Source organism: Equus przewalskii, chromosome 3 (assembly GCF_037783145.1).
Source record: "Equus przewalskii isolate Varuska chromosome 3, EquPr2, whole genome shotgun sequence".
NCBI lineage: Eukaryota > Metazoa > Chordata > Mammalia > Perissodactyla > Equidae > Equus > Equus przewalskii.
The window spans coordinates 16,907,360-16,922,789 of record NC_091833.1 but is presented as its reverse complement, the minus strand read 5'-3'; the positions used below and the strand labels follow the sequence as shown (position 1 = coordinate 16,922,789).

The 15,430-nt window shown below is 53.0% G+C and overlaps 1 protein-coding gene across 9 annotated transcripts in view; it reads right to left on the bottom strand.

Moving 5' to 3' along the window:
• The window catches only part of BEAN1 (brain expressed associated with NEDD4 1), a 39,774-nt gene extending 31,059 nt beyond the window's left edge, over positions 1 to 8,715 (bottom strand). For 4 of the 9 annotated variants that reach the window (XM_008508943.2, XM_008508958.2, XM_008508967.2 and 1 more), the window contains exon 1: positions 2,452 to 2,635. The gene's annotated coding sequence lies outside the window, so the exon portion shown is untranslated. Of the gene's footprint in view, positions 1 to 2,451; positions 2,636 to 8,563 lie in introns of those variants that run through there. The other 5 variants (XM_070612047.1, XM_070612051.1, XM_070612049.1 and 2 more) reach the window with 4 other exon arrangements.
• Positions 8,716 to 15,430: the final 6,715 nt, after the last annotated feature.

Genomic DNA, 15,430 nt, shown 5'->3' with positions numbered 1-15,430 from the left:
CTTAACATGTTAAATTACTAACTCAGAAATGAAGGCCTAGAGGATGAAAATGTCTCTTCCCCAACTCCCCCCCACCCCTCAGATGAACTTGGTGTGATGTCTGTGGAGCAAGGGAGTACAGGTCACTCTAATCACCATCTGCAACGGAGGAAACATTTTCAGAAAGCAACCCATCCTCCCGTGCTGCTCAGGACCTGAGCTGCTTCAGTCCCCTCCTTAGCCCGAAAGGGACCGAGGCTGTGGGAACAGCAGGGAGACACAATTCTCATCTCCCAGGGAGTGTGGTCACTTGACTTCCAGAAGCCAAACTGCACCTTTGGGGTTGCTGGGCAAGGACCACGGATGGGGAGCCCCGAGGGCTCTTGCAGGAGAAAGCTGGCAGCTACCAGCCAACAGGAGAAAAGCCCGTCCCCTCCAGACCTCAGGAGGCAGACGGCTTCCCCGATGCCAGGGATGACATCATGGACAGAACTTTCCTGTAAGAGGCAGGCCAGAGGTTCCCATCCTTGTTTCCCCCAGGGGTCCCTTTTATTATATATTTTTTCCTCCAAATGGGTCTCATGTTTTGATGGGGCCCATTCACCAAACGGCACTGGCTAATAACTGGCTTTTCTATTTAATAACTGAGTCAAAGACCTATCTTTGGAGAGCCCGGCTCAGAAGTCCAGTCCCTGAGTGCTGATATCAGCTCTGCCGCTTCCTAGCAGTGTGACTTTGGGCAAAGCTCTTCACCTCTCTGAGCTGCAGTGTCTCCACCGGGGAAGCAAGGTAAGAACACGTCACCTGTTGTGAAACCCCCAGGGCTGGCCTGACATCCACTCTCAGTCCTCCTAGAAACCAACTCGAGAGCTGTGACGGGGGAAGTGAGGGTAGGCTGTGATCTCCCCAGGCCTGGTGGAGACGTCTCCCGGGTGTGGCAGGCTGTGTGGGGAACTGTGATTTCACACCAGAAAATTCACAAAAAAATCTCAGGACCTGGGATCTATGCTTTCTAAAAATACATGTGTGTACATGTGTCTGCGGTCACGTGTGTGGGTGTGCCCGTGTGCACCGTGGTTGCGTGCGCACCTGGAGGAGGATAAAGTGGGCTGACAGGTCATTTCTCACGTTGCTTCCAGAAAGATCTTCCTTAAAGGTAAAATGGATCACATCACTCCCTGGCTTAAAACCCTTCTGTAGCTCCCCAGTGCCCTCAGGAAAATGTCCTAGCTTCTACCCCAACCTCCACAGCCCTTGGGCTCTGCCTACCTCTCTAGTTACAACCAGGAACACCCCACAGAGATCTGACACCCTGGTGCTCCGGCTGGTCTGCTTCCTGGACTTCCTAACACTTGGGGGCTGTTCTCTCTCCCTGGCATGCTATTTCTTCCCTCTCCTCCTGGCAAATTCCTATTTAGCTGTCAACACACAGCTCAAGAAACCTCTTCAGTGAAGGCCACTGACTCCCGGAGACAGAACAGTCACTCTGGCTGTGCTTCCACATTACCTGGACATCCTTCCAGGACAACTACAGGTCTAGCTTGTTCTAGATTATTAGCTCCTTGATGGTAGGGAGGGCCCGTGGCCTCTGGTAACTCGCTCAGGATTGGGTACTGAGGGGACATTGAAATGTACGTGGAAAATCTAGAACAAATCCACCTTGGCCCGACGCTAACGCACGATTTCCATGCTGAGGCTGCCTTTTAACGATGCTCAACATCCTGAAGAGAAGGACGCCCGTGTAAACAGCTGAGGTGCTCCCCGACATCGTTGGCGACAATGACGCTGATGGTAGCTAGGGGTACCATTGCCCGCATTGTGTAACTCCATCAGCATTTCACACGCACCTTCCTCCAGCTGCATTCTCCCAGCATCCCTAGCTTGCATCGGTTTATTCAAACATTTACCAACCACCTACCCTTGGAATTTACCACCACAAAACCCTTGGAAAACACGAGGAGCGACTTTCTGGATCCTAAAACAGAATTCTCAACCTGTCTGTTTCCTCTTCCCCTCCCCCACTTGAGGATTTAGCGCGAAGACCGACCGGAAACCCATTTCCTGGTGGCATCAGACCCTCTGCTTGGGTGGAGCTTCTGTTGGGGTCATCCAGACAAGCTGGATGTCGAGTCTCCGTGTGAGCGAGTGCCCACCCCGGTCTCCCCACGTGTGCCCAGAGCTGCTGTAAGGATACAGTGGTGGGGGCAGTGGGTGGACAGGTCAGGCACAGACGGGCTGGAGATCCGGAGCAGGGACGTAGGGGTGGGGGTTGGGGAGAGGTCACGCCTGCCCCCGCCCGCCCCTCTCCGAGCCCAGCATCCGAGGCCAGGCGCGTTCCTGCCTGTGACTCATCTCCGACTGGACTGTCTGGCTACGAACTGGAGGGCGGGCGACGGTACCCCGAGGTGGCCGAACGGTGTGCGACAAGTCCACGTCACACCCACTCCGCATCACGTCCCACTCCCGGAATACCTCCACGCTGGGGTCCGCTGCGACACTCACACCTGGGCAGCTGAGGGTGTGGTTAAGGGGGGCAGCCCCGCGCTCAGGGGTCCTGGCACGGCGAGCCGGGCTCCGCGGAGGCGGCATGCAAGGGGCGGCTCGGCGCATGCGCGGCAGACAGAGGGGAGGGTTCAGCCTGCCGGCTGCAGACAGCGGACAGCGAGGGGCTGCAGGGGTGGGCTGGCCTGTGGGAGAGGCCACGTGATGTCCTGACGCCTGCGGAGCGCCAGCTCACCGCGGCCACGTACCGCGGGCTCATGGGATCGCAAAACAATCCCCCATTTTACAGATGACAACGTTGAAACTCAGAGACATTTAGGAAGCCCCGTGAGGTAGTGAGCTCCCTGCCCCAAGACTGCCCTTTGGAGGATTTTAAGCCAGGGAGCAACATAGTCAGCTTTCATCCTTTTAGGAAGGTCTCCCTGGTCTCAGAGTAGAGGGTGGACCAGGTGCGGGAGGCAGGAGGCAGAAGGGCGGGGAGCATGGGAGGCTGAGGCCAGAGATGATGGGGCTCAATGAAGGCGATAGCGACGGAAGAAAAGGGCGAGAGGCTGCGTTCATTGGTTCACCAAGTATTTCTTGAAAGTCCTTTGTGTACCAGATTTTGGGTGTTGAGGATGGAGGGGTGGGGCAAACATTGACAGGCCTGTCCTCAGGGAGCTTCCTTGCTGGAGGTGGCAACACAACGTAATGGTCGAGTTGGTTAGGTAACAGCAAGGGAAGGACCAGAGGCAGAGTGTGGGCGGAGATGGAACACGTAGATGCGGCAGCTGCAGAGGCCTTGATGAGAAGGCGACCTATAAGCAAAGACCGAGGGAGGGCGCTGTCTGAGTGGAGAGCCCGGAGAAGGGGACTCTAGGTAGAGAGAGCAGAGCGTGCAAACGCCGCGCAGGAACATGCTGAGTGGGTCTGAGGAGCAGAGCGGGCTATGTCGGGGATCCTTAAGAAGCGGGACAGATGGGGCAGACGTAGAAGGCGAGAAGAGGGAGGACTCGAGGATGACTCGCTGTGTCTGCTTGGGAGATCGGGGGATGGTGGAGAAATGGGGCCCTTGCTGAGAAGGGGGAGGTGGTACTCCAGGTCTAGACAGCCCAGACAACGACTGCTTCCCTGTGGTGGCCACAGTGAATGCTCAGGGACTATTTACTGAATGAATGAATGATGCCATCTCACAAGGCTTCCAGGAGCCTGTGCATGTGGTTTCCCAGAACCTGAAGAAAGTGAGAAATTCCAGGAACTTTTCTTAGACACATTAATCTTGAAAGGGTTCCGTTGGAGGGCTAGGCAGAGGCTAACTCTAGGGGCTGCAGCTGGGGGTCCCCGGGGGAAAGAAAACCTTTCTCTTCTGAAGGAAGGTCAGGTGAGGCTGGGACCCAGCTGGTGACTTTTCCAAGGGAGAAGAACATTTCTTGGCAAGTGTGGATAAATGTCATTAAATATTTGTCATATGCTTGGATGATGGAATGAATGGACTCAGGAGTGGGGAAGAGAGAGAGAAGAGTGGCAGAGAGATGGGCAGGGGACAGAGGTTTGCAAACAGGTAACTTGGTCCCAATCTAAGAAAAGGGATCCAGGTGTGGGGCAGCCTCTGAGGCAAAGAGGCCTTGTGTCTCCATGCAACATCTGGCCACGTGTGTGTGCCCCTAGGCTGCTTGGGATGCACCTGGAGATTACTGGGTCTCCTGTTGCCTTAATTTACCTGGAGTAGCCCTCTACAGGATCAGCTGCCACCTCCTTCCCCACTGCCACCATGGCCCTAAGGAGACCCCATCAACCTCTAAGGCTTAATTTACTGTCTAACCACATAAACTAGTCCATCTGCAAACTGGCCAGAATGTCCTGACCAAGTGTGTGGAGAAGCCTGATTTAGGGCTCAGAAAACCCCCAGGGGACACTGACAAGCATTATTTATAGCAGTGAAACCTGGGAGGCAACCCCAGTGTTGAGCAATAAGAGAGGACAGGCTGAGCAAATTATGGCACACTCTTATAATGGAATATTATATAGCCATGAAATCCTGTTTTTAAAGAAATTTTAATAACATAGGGGAAGACTTTCAGTATAATGTTAAGAGGGAAAAAAACCAGTTATAAAAAAAAGCAGGTTATAGAACTCTGCATACAACAAGATCCTTATTTTGTGAAAGCAAAAATGACCCTTAGAGAAAACATATATACACAGAAAAAGATTAGAAATGAAAAAGCCTAAAGGATTCACAGATAGTGTGCTCTCTGGGCAGTGGTGGGCTAAAGGAGGATTTTTATGTTCTTTATATTTTTTACGATTTTCCAAATTTCCTACAATGAACATGTGTTACTTTCATAATCTAAGAAATCATGAAGATGAAGACTTGAAAAAATCTTTTGTGCTAACAAAGTAAAGAGTAATCAGGTGAAGAATCCAGTGGTAGTTAACTCATCACAAGTTTTTAAAGCTAATTTGATTGGTTTTGAACATGTCGTTTGTTACTGCAAAGATTTAAAAAAAATTAACTTGTCTTTGAACTCACCTTACCGCTAAAGAGCTTTATTAAAATGTTAGGGAAATAATCGCCATTGTTTTTAACCTTCATCAAATTCTCCCTGGCACTTGAGCAAATCCTATTTGCCAAATTTTTGAGGGAACGGTTTTTGCCACGAACCTGAGTGTTTTATTTTCAGGCAAGCTATACACTTGGCAAAAATAATAACAATAATAGACCTTGTGTTTGTAAAACACTTTATAATCCGCAAAGCATGCTCAGTGCTGGGTACTACTCTAGGCTCTGGGAATATCGTGAGCGAGCAAAATGGTTCAAAGCCCCTTCTTTGGGGGCATTTATGTTCTATTAATGAGGGCAGACAATAAACAAATGAATAAGATATATAGATGTTGGGGGTGATAAATACTACGGAGAAAAGTGGGGAGAAGAGGGCTAAGGAATAAATGGAGGGGCTGCTCTTTTAAATCAGTTTGATTACTTCTGAATAGAAAAAAATATGAACGTGTTTCCTAAAATTCTATAGCCCTTGGACAATGAACATATCGACATGAGACGACCGAAGCTATCCATGGAGGAATCATTCCTGTAACTAATTACATATCATCTAAGATACAATGTGCTAATTATCAATTTTACAAGCTCTTAAAATTCTGATGAGTCATAGTGATGTTTTAAGTATTCTATACCTAGTAAAGTCAGATAGCCCTGAATCGTTCTAAGCCTCAGTGTTCTCATCTGTAAAATGGGGACAATCATAGTACCTAAATCAGAGGGCTGCTGTCGGAATTCAAAGAGAAAATGCATATGCTTGGGAAGCAGTGTGTGTTCAATGCATCAGAATGCAGACACTGGGAGAGGGCCATTTGATATTGCCATATGTATCCTATATATTATTTCTTCACTCCTCACACCTGTACTGGGAGGTGTGTAATATTGTTCCTATCTTCAAGAGGAAATTGAAGTTCTGAGAGGTAAATCTCTTGCCCAGAATCACTGCTATAACCCAGTCCAGTCCAAGAAGCCATGCTCTCAGCCCAGAATTTTGTGTCAAGGGGCTCCAGAAGCCCTCCTGGCCTCAGTTTCTCCCTTTTGGAAGCTGAGAGTAGATTTACACCTTCCTGCCCCTTCCCCTGTGTTCTGAGCACTTCCAGGGCAAAGGCTTCAGGTAACAGGCCTCTGAGTGTCTGACCCATTATCCCCAAAGACGACAGCAATGCCCCATCAGCTGTTCCCTATCAGCTCTGCTTCAAATACTGTGTGAACCAGGAGACACAGACCTCCTAATTAGTTCCTGATTAACTCCTTTGGGAAGAAGAGGTGACTAGGGGCAGGCGGTAGGCTACAGAGGGAGAAAAGGAGAGCGAGTTTCTGTGTTGAAGGAGCCGCGAGGAGCCAGCCCATTCTCTGTCTCCCCAGGTCCCCACCGCAACATGTGGACAGACCCACCCCTCCTTTGCTCCCCGTTCTAGGCTGCTGGGCCACAGGTGGCCAGGATCAACACAGGTGTCCACAAGCTGGACCTTTCCTTTCTTCCCAACAACACTCCTGACGACCTACACCCTCCACGCCACCCCAAGGATCCCAGCATCCTCCCCTAGACACTGGGCCTCGCCTGCTCTGCTCTGGGTCTGAGGCCCCAGCTGCACAGACCAGCCACATCTCTTCCTGGGCCCTTCCAGCTCTGAAGCTCTAACCTCTCAGTCAGCCACTGGCTCCATTTCCTCCCAGAGGTTCATCACGTCTGGTGCCTCGTGGCTCAGTTGCCTAGACGAACACACCACAGTCAGCATGGGATCAGGGCTGGGATCCCTCAGACTCCTAGCTGTCTCCTTTCTCTGGTGGCTGCTCCCCTGCTGCTTTCCGCTGCCTGTCTCAACTGTCACCGCTGGAATGTCCAAGCCACCTGACTGCCTGATGGCTCCTCAGGGAAAGCAATCCTCCCCACACCCCCAAAGCCCCGAGTGGAGGGAAGTGTGGCGAGTGTGTGAGCAATACCTGGGGAGCCCTCCGCTGGGCCAGCAGACATCAGCCAAGGACCAAAGGAAAACAGCCAGTCAGATCGTCTTTTCCAACCCGGATGGAGACGGTGGGTAGGAAGGGGAGAGCTGGGGGAGGAGGGAACATCCGAGAAAGGGCAGGCCCTGAATTGCAATCAGATATCAACAAGGCCCTGGGGGATTCAAAGGGCTCCTTGGAGGGGGCTTGAGGGAGGGGGTCATGTCCCCACCACCTCAGGGGAACTCACTCTGACCCAGCATCTACTGGTGCTGGACTCTTCACAAAATGACACCTGTAGCCAACCTGAATTGAGTACTGGCTCAAGCACATTGCTAGCACCCCCACAGGCATCATCTCACTTAATCCTCCCAGCTCACCTTCCCCATGTATCAGATGGGGAAACTGAGGCCCAAGAGTGGTTAAGTGTCTTGCCTAAGGTCACACAGCTAGGAAGTCAGCCAAGCCAACCTTCTGGTTCCTAAGCCCTTAAACATTCTGCTCACAACAGCATCCTGCCTACCTGTCAGCGGGGAACACTGAGGCACAGGGAGGTGAAGTCACTTGTGCCACTAGAGCAGTCAGGATGTTTGAGGAGTGAGACCAGAGGAGGATCCTCAAGGTAGGTGTGCCCGTGGGACTGTGTGGATCAAGCCCAAGGACCAAGCTCCTGGAGCCCCTTCCTCTCACACCTGTCACTTGTTCCCGCCCCTTCCCAGCCTGGGCCTGGCCACCCTCGCTGGCAGCGACGTGGGATCAGGAGGGCCAATCTGGGTCCTCGCGCGCCAGCCTCTAGACCGCGGAGCCCGATGCAGAGAGAGGAAGGGCTGCGCGAGTCAGCCGGGGGTGGGGTGGGCACTACCCAGCTTCCCAGGGCGTTTGGGGAGGGGCGGCTGGGCCATTTGGCGCTGCGCAGCCAGCCAGAGCAGCGGCCTCGGACTCAGCCTCGGGTCCCACTTACCGCGCAAAGGAAAGTCTGCCCCAAAGAGGGACAAGGTGCGGCGGAGACGCGCCCCCTCCCACCCTTGGTGTCGAGACAGGCCACCGCGGCAGGCACTGGTGCGGGGGGCCTGGCCCTGGTGACCCGCCCGTCGGAGGGTCAAACTTCCTGGCTCACGGGTGGGGGGTGGATTCTAGCTTCAAACTCCACAAAACCCGGAGCCGCTTTCCTGTTCTATCTCCTGCCCAAAGTGTGTCCTAGTTTCCCCTTCTTGGGTAGGTTGTGCAAGGGTCCGCGAAACCGAGGGCGCGGGGCCGGGGAGTCTGTCTTAGGCCCCCTACACGGAGTGGATGCTCGTGTGGAACTCGAGGCAGGCAAGAAGCCGGGAGATCCCCGCTTCCCCGCGCCCGAGGGCGTGCTCAGGGGCAGCCTCGGCCCGCGCCTGTGCCCGCGGCCCGCCCGGGGGCGCGGGGCCGGGGGCAGCGGGAGTGCGCGGGACCCTGTTCCGAGCGCGCTGCGGTCCCACTCCGGACCGCGCGGCCACCCTGCCGGCACGCGGAGTGCCCCGGTAAGTGCGTGCGCCCGGGCCGCCGCAGCGCGCGGGGGCGGGGGCCGGGACCCCCGCCCCGACCCTCCCCCGCGCCGCCCGGCCCCACGCCCCTTACTCGGCTTGGCTGCCTCGCTCCACTCCGTGCGCCGCACTGCCGGCTCCAGCTTCGGCTCCAGCTCGAGTTCCCGCTCAGGCTCCGGCTCCTGCTCCCGCTCCGGTTCCCGCTCGGATGCCGCTGCGCTCGGGCTCGGGCGTCGCGGGGGGCGCGCCGCTCCGCCTCGGTCCGCTCGGCGCGCAGGGGCGGGGCGGGGAGGGCGAGGCCGGGCTGGCCGCGCCGACCCACTGCCCGCGATCCGGGCCGGCCCTGCCCTGCCGCAGCCCCGCCCGGCCGCCCGCCGGCCCCGCGCCGCCGCCCACGCCACCGCCGCCCGCTCCGGCCCCCTGGCGGCGGCGCACCTCCGGGGCCTCCGCGGCGCTGGGCGGCCGCCCGGGTCCTTCCCGAGATGGGGGACGCGGGCAGGGGGAGGGCCGAGCCGCGCCCCTCTGCGCTCAGCCAGCCCGACACCCACACGGCGGCAGGCGGGGCAGGCGCGCGAGGAGGCCGGGAGATGCGGGGAGGCCAGCGCGCCAGCCGGACGTGTGAGGACAGACAGGCGGGAGCAGAGAAGGACAGACAGACATGTGCAGAGAAGGGAGGACAAACGAAAGATATGTGTAGGGAAGGACAGCCAGGCAGGTTGGTCAGAGGCACGGCTGGGCACTCGGGCCGGGGAACCCTGTCACGGCCACTGGGAGGGGCAGACCAGCCTAGCGGGGGCCTCCTGCTCCCAGTTGTCGGCAGGTGAGTTCTGGGGCGCGTGGGGATGTCCGCTAGGAGCCTTCCTCTCCTGAGCCGCCCGCGTGCCTCTTTCCTTCACCTCTCACTCCACCTTGTGCCCTCTGTACCCACCTTCCCCCAAAACTCAGGCACAGATCCCGGCGCTGGCAGGTGCATGCCTGCCCCAATGAGATGCCCGGCTCGGAGGAGAGCTCCTGGCTTCCAGGACCTGCTCGGTTCGCACCCTACTTTGGGGCCTCGCACAAACCCAGCCCATTGCCCAGGGCTCCCTTTCTTCCTTACAAGAGAGCTCCTGTGTGTTGCACACCCGCTATGTTGTGGTGCTCTACACTTATCTGTGGAATCATTTATTTGATTTTCCCTATTAATAATCTTCCCTATTCCCTATTTTCCTCGCAACGGAGACCCTTGGGGGCCTGCACAGAGCATGCACTCTAAATTTCATGAATTAATTAATGATAAACTTTCTTGGTAACTCCGTCCTAACCCCCATGTTGTTGATGCCAGCTGGAAAGTGGTTCTCAAAAGTGAAACCCGATGACAAAGAGCTGCCCATGTTGCTGATGAAACTTGGGGAGCAGAGGAGCCGTGGGGATGGCATGGAAGAGAAGCGAGGCAGCCATTGGCATTGCTGGGAGGGTGGGGGCAGAGCGGGCTCTGGTGGAGAAAATGAACCTCACTCCACCCCAGCTCTGCCAGTCCCCTTATCTTGGGCTTCCCTGGGTCGGGGCAGAGGAACCTGCGTGGTCTAGGGCCTTGGTGGGTGAGGACACTTCCCAGCCTCCTTTGGTAACTGTTCTTCTGGCCTCTGTCTCCTGCACTGCCTACCCCATCCCCCAAGATTGTGGGAGGGGGTGGGACCAAGGCTGGAGGATTCCAGTTCCATCTGGGGCTGTCATGGGGGCATATGTGGCGTGCAGGGGTTGGGGCCAGAACAAAGGGAAACGTGTCCCAGAGTCCAAGAAACCGGGCCTGAGAGGCCTTTGTCCAACCCCGTACATTGATTTTATGGATGAGCAAATAAAGGACTAGAGAAAGGAGGAGACAGGCCAGCACCAGAGAGCTGGGAGTGGAGGCTGTAGGACTCGCAGGCCAGGGCTGTGCTCACTGCACACCCTACTAAGGGTGACCTTGACCTCCCTGAGCAGACACCTGCTGATGTTGCTAGATGGATATTCCGGTTGTTGAGTGTTTTACCCATACGCTGTCCCCTTTGGCTGGATTATGTGTATGCGTGTTTTGTCGGGGCAGCTCGCTTCGAATGAGTCCCTGTGGAAGGTTCCAGCCCCGAGGAGTTCATCCCCCTCTACCTTCCACTGGAGCATCCCTGGTCTGGCGAACCTGGCTTGTTCTCCATGCTGGAACCCAGCACTGGTTTCCACTGGGCCTGCGGGGTTGTGTCTAGTTTCAGGGAGTGGGGTTATGACTATCACCCATCTATCTATCCATCCACAAATACATGTTAGTGTCAGATAGCAAAAGGCAAAAGGAGAACATAAAAACTGGTCACTGTTGATAGTAAGGGTTTTTTTCTTTTTAATTGCATAACTCTATAAGTGTAGTATAAATAGAGTGACCTTGCTGACTCTCTCTCCTCTTCTATGTCTCACTTTTAATGGCTGCCTATTGTTGCATCAGATGCTTGTACTATATTTTATTTAACCCATCCCCTATTGCTGGGCATTTAGTTTGTTTCCAGTTTTTCACACTTCTAGACAACACTGCGATGAACATCCTCATGGGTAAGTTTGTACATGTCCATGATTCTTTTTTATTTCAGCAGGCCTGTCCATATATTTTTGAGACTTTCTCTTGTATGAGGTCAGACTTGCAGGAGGGGCATCTCCTGGGCACCAGGGAAGGACAGTGCTATTTAGTGTCGGCTTGGCCAAGGGCAGGGTAGGGAGGCTGGAGGGAGGGGCCTCCAGAAGTCATGCAGTGCCATCTGAGGATGGGGAGGTGCCCTGAGAGCCATGGGGACTTGCCCTCGAATGTGTTCTGTCTTACCCATCACTCACAGGGTATGCCCAGCTTGTCAGTTCTGCTGCTGAGGGGAATCTTCTGATACCAAGGGTGGAGGAGGGCAGAGGGACAGTGCTTCAGGATGCTCTGGCCTCTGGGTGGCATATCTGTTAAAAAAACCCATCAGATCTTTCAGGATATCCCTTGTATATCCCTTGTACAGAATTACGCCAAAAGCATCTTCTCAGTCTTGAATTACATTACAAAGAGCCTGGTTCTCCAGATTGCCTTGGCTTTGGGGGTGGGGAGCACAGCTCCCTCTAAAAAGAGAAGAAGGGGAGGGAGGAAAGCCTATCCCACCAGTGTTTCAAGGATTTTTCCTCTTTCTCTCTGATTTTTGCTAAAGGTCCCCTTGAACATGTCTTGGTGGTGATAAGGGGGAGATGGAGAAAGAGGTCTTGGACCTTGCTCGGTGTGGGGTGGGGACAAGGCCAGGGCCCTCCTGAGGCCACCAAGCTCAGGTGGTGCTGAGGCAGAGGGAGGAAGCTCTGAGGGTGGGAAATATCTGTAAAACCAGAACTGCTCCTTCTGGAGCTGCTCTCTGCTGAGAGCTTGAAGAGTTTTGTGTTTTCACCCCACTTCACAGACGGAGAGACGGAGGCCCTTCAAAGTTAAGTGACTTTCCAGAGGTGCACAGCTGGTGAAGCGGCTCCAGGTAAGATGATGAAGCACTTTAAAACAGGCAGCAAAGATGACCAGTGTCCTTCTAATTAAGTCTTAGGTGTTACCTCTCACATGGATCTCGCTTTCTCTAGGAGTTTGTGCCTCTCATGGTCTCTGAGCTGTTTTACTATTTTGTAAGTTGTAGAAAATGACCGTAATGCAAACTGTCCGTGTCCATTGAGAGGCAAATGAATTTTATCAGACGAGGTCAGTTGACGTCTTGTGGGAGGGTGGGCCAAAAGATGCACTTCGATTCTTTTTGAATTGTGTATAAGGTCTTCTTGGTTCCCTCATTAATTAATGAGTTAAAACCTTTGACGTGGTCATTTTGTATTTGTATAACATTTGTGACTTTGTAATTTAAAAAAACATATCATTAACAGTAGTAAGCTTGCGGTTGTGTCCAGTTGGGTCTTACACCCGAGTTTTGTCTTTAATGGGAGGCGTCAGGGGAAGGATTTAGAGAGGGACACCTGAAGACAGAAAGCTTTCCGGTACAGAGGGAGGGCTTGGGGTCGGGTGTGGAGGGTGATGAAGAGGCCTGTCTGAAAAGAAGGGTGGGCTCTGGGGCGCCAGGTGCCAGATGGAGGATGGAGGTGAGATTGCAGGTAAAGGAGGCTGCAAGTGATGCTGTAGGCAGTGGGGAGCCACCGTAGGCTCTTGAGGGAGGGAGAGACTTAATGACATGGACACGTTCAGAAGGCTGGCCTCTGGGTTCCTAAACCCTTCTGGGGATTTAGTAAGCCCTGATCACCCTTTTTCCTGGATGGAGGGCTGGGGCAGGCTGCCCTTCTCTGTCCCCTGTTAGGAGGGAAGCTACCCTTCCAAGGCCCTGAGAGAGGTCTCCCGGTGCTGAAGTGTAGAAGGCAGCCCCTCCTCTCTTATCCCCAGAGGCCCATCTGGGGGAACCTATGTCTGGACCTGCCTGAAGATTTGTATGCAGGGTAGAGCTTATTTCAGATTCAGCTGGCTGACGGGTGAGCAGGGACTGCGTGCAGACCTTTCTGCTCTGCTCCCAGTCCAGTTGTGACATGTCCTGCTAGAGACCAGACCCTCTGTTAGCCACACAACATGGATTATTTCATTCCATCCTCCCAATATCCTGTAGAGGGGGACGGTATTTTCTCCATTTGTTCATGTGCAGCAAGGTTTATGGAGGTAAGTAACTTGTTTAAGGTCACATAGATAATTAGGGGCAGGACCCAGGTTTGCTCCCAAGCCTGCCTGACCCCCAAATGAGTAATCCCAAAATAGACATGGTCTCTCCTTTGTGAGGCTCATGCCTGGAGGAGGTGACAGACGTTAACCAAGGGGTCACGGAGATAAATGTAAAGTCACCACAATGAGACATGCCACAAGTGTGAGAAGCCTGTGAGAGAATGGTGAAGGAGGTCTGACCTGTCAAAGTGTGGGATGAGGCAGGAGAATTGGGCAGGGGCCAGGATTGCTTTTGATCTTAAGAGCCATGGAAGGCATAAGAATGTTTTAAACAATATTGGAGGAGTGGTGGCATAATCAGACTTGCATTTTGAAAAGACAGCTTTATTGGTAATAGGGAGATGGTTGGGCAAGACAGAATGGAGGCAGGGAGGCTGGAGAGGTGGTGATCACACCAGCCCAGGAAAGAAATGATGGTGGCCCTGGAGATGGAGAGAGACGGACCAGGTGGAGAAATATATCAGAGGTAAAGTCAACAGGACTTGATGATGTCTTGGGTATAGGTGTTGGGGCAGTGGATGGAGTCAAGGATGATGCCTAGATTTCCAGTTGGTGCAGCTGGATGGGTGGTGGTGTCATTCACTGAGGAGCAGAACAGTGAAAGGGAATCCAGTTTGGGGAACAAGAATATCAGTTTGATTTTATACATGTTGAATTTCAAGAGGTGTTGGGAGGCAGCAGAACTCTGAGAGGAGTCTAGCCCACAAAGACAACCTAAGGACCAAACCCTAGGCTTAGGCATGTAGACATCAGAATTGATTGATCCATCCATCTATTCATTTATCCATCTATCCTTCCATCCATCCATCTATCCACTCATCTATCTTCCCATGAATCCAGGTATCCTTTCTCCCATCCTCCTATCATCTATCCATTTATCCACTCATTCACCTCCATCCATCCTCTCACTTATCCGCTGATCCATCCTCCTATCTTCCAGTCCGTCCATCCGTCCACCCATCTATCCATCCATCCCCTTGAGCATATCTCTGTGGTTTTAAGGGGAAGTGAAGAAGAGACTTTGGCTCGTGCTTGGTTGAGGGTGGGGACAGGAGCAGGGCCCTCCTGAGGCCACCAAGCTCAGAGGTGGCACTAAAGTAGAGGGAGGAAGTTCAGGGGCAGGAAATATCTGTAAAACTTGAAGCCGCTCCTTCTGGAGCTGCTCTCAGCTGAGAGTTTGGAGGGTTTTGTGCTTTCACTCCACTTCACAGACGGGGAAACTGAGGCCCTCTCAATGTGACTTTCCAGAGATGCACAGCTGGTTAAGTCGTACCTGGTAAGACGATGAAACACTTTACCTGGTAAGATGATGAAACACTTTAAAACAGGCGGCAAAGATGACCAGGTGTCCTAATTGAAAATTAGGTGTTACCTCTCACATGGTTATCTGTTTCTGTAGGAGTTTGTGCCTCTCATGGTCTCTGAGCTATTTTATTATTTTGTAAGTTATGGAAAACTGGTTGTAATTCAAATATTCTTGTCCGTTGAGATGCAAAGGAATTTTATCAGGTAAGGTCAATTGATGTCTTGTGGGAGAGTGGGCCAAAAACTGCACTTTGGATTCTCCTTTGACTTGTGTGTAGGATCTTATGGTTCCTTCATTAATTAATGAGTTAAATAAAATCTTTGACATCCATTCATCCGTCCATCCATCTATCCAAACTTCCTCTCATCTGTCCACCTCCCTGTCCTCCCACTCATCCACTTATTCTTCCTCCTAACCTCCTTTTCATTCACCCATCTGCATACAAACTCCCATTTGTCCACTCATCTACTCATTTATCTACCCCACCTGCATCCAGCCCCCCATGCGTCCTGTACATGCTTCTTGATGCCCACTACAGGCCCAGCACACTGCCGTGTGCTAGTGAAAAAAATGTTGTAGAAAACCAGGTCCCTGTTCTTAAGGAGCCCACAATCCATCAGGAGAGGCAAAGGTATACACTAAAGGTCACAGAACAATATATTTTCTGTGCCAGACATGCACAAAGAAAGGACTCTTAACTTAATCTGAAGAGGTTAGAAAAGGCTACTTTGAGGTCGTGCTCCTTGAGTTGAGCTTAAAGTTCAATTAAGATCCCACCAGATAGACAAGATTGGTTGATGGTCCAGGAGAGAGAATAACTCTGTGTACAATGGAGGTGTCGCTCTCGAGAGACCCAGCTGATTCCAGGCACACAGGTAATTTGGAATATTGGGAGCAAAGTTGAGAATGAATGAGTGATGTATTGTGAAAGAAGA